The sequence below is a fragment of the Mobula hypostoma genome, chromosome 1, assembly GCF_963921235.1.
Source record: "Mobula hypostoma chromosome 1, sMobHyp1.1, whole genome shotgun sequence".
NCBI classification, from domain to species: domain Eukaryota; kingdom Metazoa; phylum Chordata; class Chondrichthyes; order Myliobatiformes; family Myliobatidae; genus Mobula; species Mobula hypostoma.
Genome location: NC_086097.1, coordinates 245,340,192 through 245,353,839, shown reverse-complemented (window position 1 = coordinate 245,353,839; position 13,648 = coordinate 245,340,192). Strand labels below are relative to the sequence as shown.

Genomic DNA, 13,648 nt, shown 5'->3' with positions numbered 1-13,648 from the left:
ACAGTTGAGGCCAATTCATTGGCTATATTTAAGAGGGAGTTAGATATGGCCCTTGTGGCTAAAGGGATCAGGGGGTATGGAGGGAAGGCAGGTACAGGGTTCTGAGTTGGATGATCAGCCATGATCATACTGAATGGCGGTGCAGGCTCGAAGGGCCGAATGGCCTACTCCTGCACCTATTTTCTATGTTTCTATCAATTGGAAGAGGTACCTCTTCCAATAGATGCTGCCTGGCCTGTTCTCTGGGGCACTGGATGTGAGGAGACTACATTATCCACAGGCTACTGGATGAATCATTTTCCCCTTGGTAATTTTAGAATTGTGCTCTTTGCCATTGTCCTGGTATTGGGAGAACTGGCCTGTGTTTGTTATTTCACGGCATCTTGGTTTAATTTTTCCCTCAGATTTATGTTCAAGCGGAGAATTGGGAATGTATTGGGAGAATTGGGAGTGAAGCTGTTTAAAATTTTAAAATTTGAAAGTTACTTATCTGCAAGGCCTGATATTAGGTCATGGTGAGCAGTCTCAAACATACTTTTCCTCAATTTGAGTCACAGATACCATTGAAAATTTGATGATTTAATTTGGATACCATCTGATTTGATTGCTGCAACATTTATGGACTATGGAACTTGGGCTATTTTTTTGTGAGACTGTATGTTTTTCTGCTATCTTATATGTGCTGTGTATGACTGTTAGTATTGTGTTTTGCACCTTGGCCCCAGAATATTTTTGTTTCATTTGGCTGTTTTCGTGTATGGTTGAATGACAATTAAACTTAAGTTTGAACTTGAACTTGAGTTACTGTCCAGTGTGCCGTGTGGAGTCATCATAAGTATCTCTGGATCCATCAGCAAACTTGATAATTTATGAAACCATGGAAGCATTAATTTAAATGCTGAAGTGCTCTTTATCCCAACACTGAATCCAGAATCAGGTTTATTAACCCTGAAATAAGAGGGGCGGAGTAAAGTCAAGATGGCGCTAAATGGCGACTCCTATGATTGCATCTTCGTAAACAGCTCCATTTCTATCTTGGTTTTTTTTTCCTTTTCAAGGTTCTTCTGAAGACCCTGACCTGGAGTTACACTCTGACTTTGGTTCTTTGCAGGAATGGGACCTGCTCTCAGGGCCTCAGGACCGGCTGCTTTTTGATATCCTAAGGATGTGGCCTGGAAGACTAGCGCGCCTTCAGGGTGCCAGATTTTCGTGGCTCTGGAGACGAGCTGATTCAAGGCCAGTGCCCCTGACTGAGGCATCGCAGGAGAGCACGGAACGTTAGGAGCAGCAGGTCAGCTACTGTGGGCCGTGTGTCCAGAGACCTGAGCTCTCCGGGCACAGAGAAAAAAACGAATGCAACAGACTCTTAACATCATAAATCAGCGAGTTGCTTCTTATGTCTCCCCTCTCACTGTGAAATGGGGACATCTCTTTCCTTATTAGGGACACAGAGAGAGAGAGCCTGTGGTCTGTCAAATTACCAGGTGAACAAGTAGTCTTTGGAGTACTGCAAATCTGTGTCTTTACTGATGCTTTGCTGCACAGCTTGAGTGCTCGGTGGAGGGCACTGATCCTTGTTTTTGCTGGTGGGGGGGGTCGCTTTGGGGTGCTTTCCTTTCTTTTTCCAATATTTTTATTAAATTTCATATACACAAATACAGAATTCATAAGGATACTTATTATAAATCAAAATAAGGTAGCACAAAATGCATTATATATAAATCACACTGATACAATCACAGCATCCTATATTCATGTTCAATCAAATAAAATAAATTGAATTATGAAATACAATAATATTGTTAATTATATTATAAAAATCTACACCCACTACCAAGACAGAGCTGGTTGGTAAAAAAAAACAAAAGAAAAAAAAGAGTACTTTACCATATAGTGTTTTATAATAATAGCCCAGATCTATATTTTAATAACAATTAACAATTCAAAGATTTTCAAATTAATTCAAAATAGTCCCATAACATTTGGAAATCTTGATTAGAATCAGAAATCGAACAATGAATCTTCTCTAAATTTAAACATGACATAACATCACATAACCATTGAGCATGTGGGAGGGGGGCAACCTCCTTCCATTTAAGCAAGATCGTCCTCCTAGCCATAAGAGAAATAAAAGCCAGTACCCACAAATGAGAAGGCTCCAAAATTATAGCTCTTTCCTCAACAATACCAAATAAGGCAGTTAAAGGATTGGGTTAAAATTAACTTTAATAAGTACAGAAAAAGTTTGGAATACATCTTTCCAATATTTTTCAAGGCTCGAACATGACCAAAACATACGAATTAATGAAACCTCTCCATTATTACATCTGTCACAATAAGGAGATATATCTGCAAAAAAATGAGAAAGCTTGTCTTTAGACATACCACTTTAACTTGGAGGGAATGACAAGCACATAATGATGAAGAATTAACCATTTTGAAAATAGCCCTCCAGGTCTCATCAGATAATGAAGTCTGTAAATCCTTTTCCCAATCTTTTTTAATTTTGTCTAAAGGAGCCATTCTCAGTCCCAACAAAAGACCATAAATATAAGATATTGAGCCATTATCAAAAGGTTTCAAATTAAAAAAACACATCTATTATGTTCTTATCCGGGCGGGTATGAAATATGTGTAGTTTAGATCTTAAAAAATCTCTAATCTGTAGATATTGAAAAAAAGTGGGTATTTGATATATTTCACTGAGAGCTGCTCAAAAGAAGAAAGATACCCTCCAACAAACAGATCCTGAAATTGGTTAATGCCTAATCTATCCCATTCTCTAAAAAACAGATCAGTCGTAGATGGTTTAAAAAAATTGATAAAGAGAGAAGCGACCAATTAGGAAGTGTCTTTTTCACATAATTCATTAAGATTAGAAATTTTCTTTGAATAGATCTTTATAATTCTTAGTGATTGTTACACCCAAATATGTAAATTGTTTTCTTACAATTTTAAAAGGAAGGTTAATATCAGATGGTATCTATTTATTTAAAGGAAACAATTCACTCTTTATGTAAATTCAATTTATATCCTGAAAACTGACTAAAATTAGTCAGTAAAAGAAACATAGAGGGTAAAGAAGTTGTAACATTAGATATAATAAGCAATAGGTCATCAGCATAAAGCAAAACTTTATGAATAGTACCTTTCCTTAAGATACCGGTGATATCTTTAGACTCTCGAAAGGCAATTGCTAAAGGTTCTAATACTAAATCAAAAAGCAAAGGGCTGAACGGACATCCTTGTCTGGTTCCACGTTGGAGTTTAATTGGTTTAGAATTCTGAAAGTTAGTAAAGACCTAAGCAGAGGGAGATAAGTAAAGTAATTTAATCCAGAGAATAAAATTGGGCCCAAAATTAAATTTTTCTAAGGTTTCAAATAGGTAATTCCATTCAATTCGGTCAAAAGCCATCTCCACATCCAGAGAAATCACACATTCTGATATTTCCTTGGATGGAAAATAAATAACATTTAACAATCGCTGTATATTAAAATGGGAATATTGATTTTTAATAAATCCTGTCTGATCATCAGATATTATAGAAGGTATAATATTCTCGAGTCTAAGGGCCAAAACTTTACATAGGATCTTAACATCAACATTGAGTAAAGAGATTGGTCTATATGAAGAGCATTCAGTGGGATTCTTATTCTTTTTAAGAATAAACTAAATGGAAGCTTCATAAAAAGACTGTCAACCTACCCACCTTGAAGGAATCAGTAAGGGTAGAACATAAATAAGGTATAAGCAATAAAGAAAAAGCCTTATAAAATTCTCCAGAGAATCCGTCAGGTCCTGGAGATTTCCCAGAATGCAATGAACGTATAGCCTCAGTGATTTCCTCCTGAGAAGTAGGTTGATCTAACTGCATTCGATTATCAACCGAAAGTCCAGGAATATTTAATTGGTCTAATATTCCATCTGGGTAGCCTCCAACCTGATGGCATGAACATCGACTTCCGCTGATGCCCCACCTCCCCCTTGTACCCCATCTGTTACTTATTTTTATACACACATTCTTTCTCTCACTCTCCTTTTTCTCCCTCTGTCCCTCTGAATATACCCCTTGCCCATCCTCTGAGTTCCCCCCCCCCCCCGTCTTTCTTCCCGGACCTCCTGTTCCATGATCCTCTCGTATCCCTTTTGCCTATCACCTGTCCAGCTCTTGGCTCCATCCCTCCCCCTCCTGTCTTCTCCTATCATTTTGGATCTCCCCCTCCCCCTCCAACTTTCAAATCCCTTACTCACTCTTCCTTCAGTTAGTCCTGACGAAGGGTCTCGGCCTGAAACGTCGACTGCACCTCTTCCTAGAGATGCTGCCTGGCCTGCTGCGTTCACCAGCAACCTTTATGTGTGTAGCCAATAGTTTACTAGTTTTTTCTCCATGTATATAGAATTGGCTTCTATCTTTTAAAAGTTGGCTTTCAATCGGATACGTTATAAGAAGATCATATTCAGTTTTAATTTCAAAATATCTTTTGTATAGTTCAGGGTCTGGTGCCAAAGCATATTTCTGGTCTAATTGTTTTAATTGATTAACTAAGTCAGTTCTCTCTTTATTAGCTTTTTTCTTAATATATGCAGTATAGGAGATAATTCGTCCTCTAATATATGCCTTAAAAGCGTCCCAAATGATAAGACCAGAAGTCTCTTCCAATGTATTTTCTTCAAAAAAAAAGAATAATGTGATTCTTCAGAAATTTTAGAAAGTCCTTATCAGATAACAAAGTTAAACTAAAATGACAGGATCTGTTCATATGAGTGAAACCAGGAAGATTTAAAGATAGAAATACAGGAGAATGGTTGGATATAGCTATTTCTTTAAATTCAATAGATCAAACTAATGGAATCATTTGACTATCAATAAAAATTATCAATCCTGGTATAGGAATGATGGACATGAGAAAAAGATGAATACTTCCTTTCTGCCAGGTGAGAAAAAAAAGCCAGACATCAACAATATCACATTTCATTAGAAAGGATTAAATAAAGCTGATTTATTAGGTGTGGCTGGTTTCAGAGAAGAATGATCTAATACTGGGTCTAGACAACAATTAAAATCTCCTCCCATCACTAAAGAATAAAGACTCAAATCTGGCAGGAATGAAAAGAAACGCTCAAAAAATCCTGCATCATCCACATTGGGGGCATACACATTAGCAAATACAATTAATTTATTATCTAGTTTCTCTGACACTATGACAAATCGCCCATTAGGGTCAGAGACAACTTTATGTTAAACAAAAGAAATTGTATTGTCTATAAAAATCGAGACCCCTCGAGATTTTGCTCTGAATGAAGAATGAAGTTGTAAACCTCTCCACCAATTAAAAAGGCGTGCGTTGTCACAACTACGTACATGCGTTTCTTGTAGGAAAATAATGGGGGCCCTTAGCTTTTTAATATAAGCAAAAATCTTATTCCATTTCACAGGATGATTTAACCCTTTCACATTAAAACTAAGTAAATTAATATTTTGATTCATTTTAAATACTAATTAACAGAAGAATTAAAAGATCTGACCATAAATTATTAGAACCAGAGAACGAACCATAAAATAAGGTACTCAAACAGAAAAATTGGATGGTAGCCCAACCCAACTTCCAGAGAAAAAAGAAACCCACTCCCCTTCCCCTCCCAAAGCCAAAAAAAGCCGGCCAAAGGACAGACGGCATGCTAAACCCTAAAGACAACCCTTCCAAAGAAATCCTGCTGGCAAGACTCCAATCATTCAAGGTTATTATGTTCCTACCAAGAGAAAACAGACAAAATAAACTTAGATCAGAAATCCAAAACATAAGAGGATTCATTTTAACAATTTCAAAAAAAAATTGAAAAACCTCAAAAAAAGAGGAAAGTAATAAAAAAAAACATAATATCAAAAAGCAAGATATATAAATGGTCAAAATGTAAGTTTATTAAAACCTTATTCTGTCCAACATTAAAAAGGTAATTGCTCTTGTAAGAGATATAACGCAATTAATCTTCTGCTTTCAAAAACTTCTGTGCGTGTTCAACCAATCCCAGCCACTTCTGTACACCATTTTTCTGAACGATTCTAAGACGTGCGGGGAAGCAAAGGGAGGGCTTAAACCTTTTGTTATAAAGCAGAGACATAACTGCTTTATACTTGGCACGTTCAGCCATTACCTCCGGTGTATAATCTTCCACAAATCTGATCATCTTCCTGTTGTAATCGATCATTCCTACTCGATGAATATGATGGATTAAAAGCTCCTTAGTATGAAATTCATGAAAACATAAAATAACCAACCTAGGTCGCTCCCCAAACTTTGGCTTTGGGGCCAGCGACCAGTGGGCACAGTCCAACTTAGGCACAGATGGCAATAAATCAGGAAATAGCTGCTTCAGAAGGCTTGCAAAAAACTCCACGGGGTCGGCATCCTCAATTGATTCTTCAAGACCCAGAATACGTAGATTGTTCCTTCTGCTTCTGCTTTCCAGGTTGGTAATCTTCTTTGTTAATTTTTCATTAGATAATGATAATTTTTTGCAGAGCTTACTCATGTCTTCTAAGTCTGCTTCCAGTATCGACAAAGTTTCTTTATTCTCCTTAATTCACTTATCATGTTCAGTTAGAGTTTGTTGAATAGTGTCCAACTTGACGTTAAGATGATGAAATTCCTTAGAAAGTTCTGTTCTTTGCTTTTTAAGGAAATTTCCAATTGATTCCAAAGTGGTTGGAGAATCATCTTCTTTTTCTTTTGCGGAGGCTTTAGTCTTTCTCAAAAACATAATAGAGCAATATTAAGACTTACAATAAGGTTTCAAAAATCTGGTGGGAAACAAAAAGATAGGTAAGGTAGGAGCAAGTTCAAAAAGGTGTTACCCCATCGGCTGCCAGCAGGGCTCTCTCACTTTGGGGTTCTAACATTTAACTCTCATTCACTCTTTGGGGCACTCCTGTTTTTGTGGATGTTTGTGAAGATAAGGAATTTAAGGATATGTATTGTGTATATTTCTCTTACATTAAATGTATCTATTGAATTGAAATTTGTTGTTTTGTGGCAGCAGAACAGTACAATACAAAAAAATTACTATGCTAGAAAAATGAGTTCTTGGGCATTTTATGGATAGCAAAGTTCAAAGTACACTGATTATCGAAGTATGCATACATTATCTCCTTACAGGCGCTTAGATTGATCAAACTTTGCTCTCTGTTTACTAAACCATTACTGTAAAAGCAAATGCGGGAAACACTGAACTGATCAGGTGGCGTTTGTGGCTGGCAAAGCAGTTTCCATTGTCGGTTGAGGTACTAATAGAAGCAAGGGAGGGAACAGGAAGGGTTCAGAGGAAATCACAAGGAAATAGTTGAGAGGAAAATACTGGAGAAATAAAATGACAAAACAATAATTACGACCTGAGATAAAATTGGGCTTAATGCGACAAAGAAGAAAACAAGAACAGATCTCGCTGCACTGAAAGGTTCACTGCCAATAAAATCAAAAGTTGTGATAACATTGAAACTATTGAGTTCAATCACAAACAAGAGAAAATCTGCAGATGCTGGAAATCAAAGCAACACACGCAAAACGCTGGAGGAACTCAGCAGGCCAGGCAGCACCTATGGAAAAAAGCACAGTCGACATTTCGGGCCGAAACCCTTCAGCAGGACTGGAGAAAAAAGGCTGAGAACTAGATTTAAAAGGTGAGGGAGGGGAGAGAGAAACACCAGGTGAAAGGTGAAACCTGGAGGGGGAGCAATGAAATAACAAGATGGGAAGTTAATTGGTAAGATGAGGTGAGAGAGGGAAAAGGGGATGGGAAATGGAGAAGGGATGGGGGGGCGGTGGTTGGGGGCCATTACTGGAAGTTTGAGAAATCGATGTTCATGCCATCAGGTTGGAGGCTACCCAAATGGAATATAAGGTGTTGTTCCTCCAACCTAAGTGTGGCCTCATCCCAACAGTGGAGGAGGCCATGGATAGACATTACGGAATGGGAATGGGAAGTGGAATTGGAATTAAAGTGGGTGGCCACTGGGGTATCCCGCTTGTTCTGCAAATCTGCAGATTCTGGAAATCCAAAGCGACATACACAAAATGCTGGAGGGACTGAGTAGGTCGGGCTGCACCATTTTGTGTGTGTTGCTATTGAGTCCAATGTTAAGTTTGGAATTTAAGTACCTCATGTAAAGATAAAGTGTTATCCATTGAGGGTCTGTGTTGAGATTCATTAGGACAATGGTCACATTTCAGTATAAGTTTTGATGTAAGCCTGATGAAAACATTAGAATCAGAATCAATTTATAAGGCAGGAAATAAAAATCAGAATAAGTGTGCATAAGAGACTCAAAAGACTCAGAAATGTAAGTAGCCTAAAACTCCAAATCTCACTTGTGGACTTACATTTGTATTAAGAAATAATAGTGATGGACAATATGACCCCTTTCACTTACTCCTCCATTCAGTTACTTGACTTGTGCACAATATTGTAGATGTGGTTTACATGAAGCTTAAATAATTAACTACTACATATCTGCTCTTGTACTCAAATCCTCTTTCAAATAGATGCAACATATCATCTGGCATTCGAATTGTTTGGCTGTGCCTGCAATCTAGATTTGAGTATAAAGACACCCAAGTCCTTCTAAACATAGCACTTTTTTAATCTTGCACCATTTTAATCTTGCATCAAAATGGACATTTTCCCCATTATATACTACTTCTTGCCATGTCCCCACTCAACCATTTAGCCTTGTCGATACCCTGTTGAAGCTGCACCCCATCTCACAGCACACACACCTACACAGCTTTGTATCATCTACAAACTTGGATATATTACAATTGGTTCCTTCATTAAACGTATCCAGTTCAAGTTCACGTCCAGTTTATTATCAGTCAACTGTACACATGTATATTGCCAAACATTTCTCCGAACCAAGGTCCACAACACAGTACAAATAACTGTGAGCTGCTGTTGCCAAGAACCAATCCATAGATTATCCTACTAATCACAGTCCTACAATCCAAAGAGATGCATTTGTTTCCACTACAGTGGTAACCCTGGCACATTTGCAACTTTGACAGTGCTGGACTGGCAAATTTTCCCGACTATAAAGAGATAAAGATTAGTTTCATTTGTCGTATGTATACATAGTGAAACACACTCTCTGGAGAGGAACAAAGAATCTGCATTTCCTGCCAAGACTCGTCATCAGGACTTCATCTTAGCCTGAAACATTGACTCTTTATTCTTCTCCATTGATGCTGCCTGACCTGCTGAGTTCCTCCAGCATTTTGTATATGTTACACTTGATATCCAGCATCTGCAAAATCTCTTGTTCAAGATTCAAGATTCAAAAAACTTGCGATCGTAACATAACAAATGCAACACTAAATAATAAACGTAACAATATATAGTAAAACACAACAGCCACATGTCAGTTAAAATCAAGTTATAAGTGTCCAAAGCAGAGTCAGGTAGAGCAGCTATTTAGCAGTCTGACTGCCTGTGGGAGGAAGCTGTTTAGTAGCCTTGTGGTTTTAGTTTTGATGCTCCTGTAATGTTTGCCTGAAGGCAGAAGAACAAACAGTTCATGGAGAGGGTGTGAGGGGTCTTTAATGATGTACCGTGTCTTCTGAAGGCATGGACTCTGAAAGAGGTCTTGGACAGAAGGCAGGGAGACCCCAATAACCTTCTCTGAAATGCATCATTTGCATCAACGATCATCCCAAGCTGTCCTGAGGGAAGCCCAGAAGTGCCTCCATGCTTCCGGTGCCAAAATAGCATGCCCACAACTTTCTAACTCTAACTTGTCCATCCTTGGAATGTGGAATGAAGCCAGAGAACCAGGAAGAAACCCATGTGGTCAGGGGCAAAACCTACAAAGTCCTTACAGACCATAAGAGGAAAACATGCTAATGTAGAAGCATCAGCCATGTCTTTCAGTAACTTTGTTCAATGATTCTGAGATGAAACTAAATATTCTGCATTCAAAACAGAATCAGAATTAGATTTATTATCACTGGCCTACGCCGTAAGATTTGTTAACTTTGCGGCAGCAGTACGATGCAAGACATAATTAATAGACAGAAAAATAATTTCAATTACTGTATGTAATGTATGTCAATTAAATAGTTAAGTTAAAAAAAGTAGTGAGGTAGTGTTCATGGGTTCAATGTCCGTTCAGAAATTGGATGACAGAGAAGAAGCTGTTCCTGAATCGTTGAGTGTGTGCCTTCAGGCTTCTGTACCTCCTTCCTGATGGTAGCAATGAGAACAAGGCATGACGTGCATAATCTTCATTTCGCTAAGGATTGTTAACCAATTTGGAAAAAAATATATAGAATCCAAGGCAACATTTTAGCCTGATACACCTTGTAATTGGTTCCTTAATGTTGTCATAGAAGGGGAAGGTAATGGGGATGAGCTCCCACTACCTATTAAATGTTCCCAATGGTGTGCGCCTCAAATAGCCTCTGACAAAAAAGTCCAGCTCCTGGCCTTCACGTGCGGCTTAGCTATTAAGCCCAGTGGAACCATTTCTACTGACAGCAGGAGGGGCAAAGATGGGTTTCTGGCACCTTAAAACCAATTGCTTTGGGTAAATGGGCCTTGTCAGCTGTGGTTGGCTGTTCATCTAGGAGAAGGAAAACTGATCTCAACTCAAACTTCCACTGCATTGTGGCTGTACCCACTCATGGGGAAGGCTTCAGGCATAAACCCCAAGGAAAAATCCGGAGCTGGAGTCCCCAAGGCAGTCCAATGTTGAGTTCAATGCTGACTGGTAACTCCTGCCATGCTGTTGATACCAAACTGTATCGGTCTCTGCCATTCCTTTGGATTCATCAGATCTGAGATTGGGGCAACAGCTTGCCCTCCATATCGTACTGCCCTTGTTTGCATATCATGTAGATAGATAGGCCGCATTATCATTGGCCGTCCCCAAACAGCATAGTTCCTCAACATGTTGTAATCCTGTTGGTCAGATCTTTAATGCATAAAATGTGTGTTTTCCTTCATCATAAAACAAGCTGAACTGCTGATGATTACATGGGAACGTCATGGCGGAACTAACAGAATTTCCATAGAATCCTATTAACTCAGCCTGTGACGAATGACTATGGACTTCATGTACAACTGGAGCTTAGGACCATAAAGCATAGGAATACGATTAGGCCACTTGGCTCATCAAATCCACTCCATCTGATTTATTATCCCTCCCAACCCCATTCTCCTGCCTTCTCCCAGTTAACTTTGATGCCTTTACTTATCAAGAACCTATCAACCTTTGCTTTAAATATACTCAGTGACTTTGTCTTCACAGCCGTCTGTGGCAATGAATTACACAGATTCATTACCCTCTAGCTGAAGAAATTCCTCCTCCTCTTTGTTCTAAATGGACATCCCTCTATTCTGACAAGGTGCCCTTTGGCTTTAGATTCTCTCACTATAGGAAATACCCTCCCCATGTCCACTCTATCCATGCCTTTCAATATTTGATAGGTTTCAACGAGATGTCCCCCCCCCACCCATTCTTATAAACTCCAGCAAATGCAGACCCAGAGCCATCAAGTGGTCCTTATATGTTAACCCTTTCATTCCCAGATCGTTTCATGAATCTCCTCTGAACTCTCTCCAATGCTAGTAAGTTCTCCCTTAGTTAAGGGGCCCAAAACAGCTCACAATACACCAATAGTGCTTTGACCAATGCCTTATAAATTCTTAGCATTGCAACCTTTCTTTTATTCACTGCCATTATCTAAATTTGTTAATTAAGTGCCTGTAATGGCGGATAAAAGACACCAATGTAAGTTCTCGATGCCGGGAGTGTGGCGAGGGAGAACTGCTCTACGGCAGGAGCATGATCTCAGAGTTCAATGCATTTTTGGGCTCGGTGCACAAATAACTAACGTACACAGGGTGCTTGCGGAGACACTCCACAGAAATTAGAGACAGAGACGATACGAAATTTGGGAATTGCAACTGTAACGCTAAAAGAGCAGTTAAAAGGGAGGCCCCAAGAGGGAACCAGGAGGGTGTTGAATGTTACTGGTAACAAGGCAGTAATTTTTCATTCTGACACCTTATTAAGCTCGTGAAAAGATGAGATTTGCATATTTGTGGTTTTCATGTTTTCCGTCCCTGTGACTGAGTTTTTGTTGTTGTATCGCAACTAAAACTGCAGCAACAGCCCAAGCAGCCCTCCGAACAACCGTACATTCACCCCCTAGAAGGTGCCAGCGTTAGAATATCAGCACAGTGCAAATAATTGTTGGAAATCAATTGGGCACCACGGTGGCGTAGCGGTTAACACAATGCTGTTACAGCTCGGGGCGTTCCAGAGTTTGGAGTTCCATTCCTGTCCCGTTCTGTAAGGCGTTTCCGAGGAGTGAGTGGGTTTTCCCCGGATGCTCCGGTTTCCTCCCACAGTCTGAGGGTGTACTGGGTAGGTTACCCGGTCTTTGTAATTTGTCTCTTGATTAGGTTAGGGTTAGTTGGGTTCATCAGGGGGCTGCTGGGCCGTGTGGCTCAAAGGGCTGGAAGTGTGCTGTTTCACTAAATAAAATTTTTTAAAATTGTCAACTAAAGAAGATGTGAACAATTGGAGATATGAACAAAGAAATGTATAACAAAAGGTTGGACAAACTTGGGTTGTTTTCTCTGGAGCGGCGGAGGCTGAGGAGAGATCTGATAGAGATTTATAAGATTATGAGAGGCATTGATAGAGGAGACAGATTGTATCTTTACCCCAGGGTTGAAATGTCTAATGCTAGACAGCATGCATTTAAGGTGAGAGGTGGTAATTTCAAAGGAGATGTGAGGGGCAAGGTTTTTACACAGAGATTGGTGGGTGTACTTTGGAGAGCATTCTGACTGTGTGCACCACTGTCTGGTACAGAGGGACCTCTGTGCAGGATTGAAAAAAGCTATAGAAAGTTGTAAACTCAGCCAGCTCCATCATGGGTCTAGCCTCCCCAGCACTGAGGATGCCTCAGAAAGGTAGCATCCGTCATTAAGTACCACAAACACCCAGGGCGTGCCCTCTTCTCATTACTACCATCAAGGAGGAGGTACAGAAGCCAGGTCAGATCACTCGTCTGAGTGCAACTGGTACCACGTAACCCAGTCTCATGGTAACCCAGTCTACCTGTCTCATGGTCGGGTAGTCGGCGACTAAACCAGCTCCCCCACCAGGCTTGCCTGGTGAGGAGAGTGGCTAGACACCCTGCAGGATGAAAAACAAGATCTGTCAAAGGGCGGATGAACCCTCTTGTAGGGTCGACAGCCATTTAGCAAACACGTGCTGTGAAGCGCGGAAAGGGCATCCCTTGCATCGAAGCTTGGTCTGGCCATTCACTGCAACAGAACTTCCCCCAGCCGTCTTGGTCCCCACCATGCTGTTGGATCCGGGAGGGGATGTCGAGAGGGTGGGTCTGGACCTGCGCAACCCCCTACTCACCTAACATCCACTCACGCACACGCTGAGTGAGTGGGGTACCACCCCACTAACTGACTGAAAGGAACCATCATCATCCTATGGGATGGATAGCCAGAGAGAGAGAGAGACGGACAGAAGCCTAAAGACACACTTAAGGTTTCAGGGCTTCTTCCCTTCCGCCATAAGATTTCCGAATGGACACTGAATTCATGAACACTACCTCCCTATTTTTCCT

General features: G+C 40.0%; 1 long non-coding RNA gene across 2 annotated transcripts in view; it reads left to right on the top strand.

Annotated features, from left to right (window-relative positions):
* The window catches only part of LOC134343622 (uncharacterized), a 33,459-nt gene that overhangs the window by 19,532 nt on the left and 279 nt on the right, over nucleotides 1-13,648 (top strand). Inside the window, exon 3 of one of the 2 annotated variants that reach the window (XR_010017296.1) lies at nucleotides 1,112-1,291. This is a non-coding gene — a long non-coding RNA (uncharacterized LOC134343622). Of the gene's footprint in view, nucleotides 1-1,111; nucleotides 1,533-13,648 lie in introns of those variants that run through there. The other variant, XR_010017293.1, reaches the window with a different exon arrangement.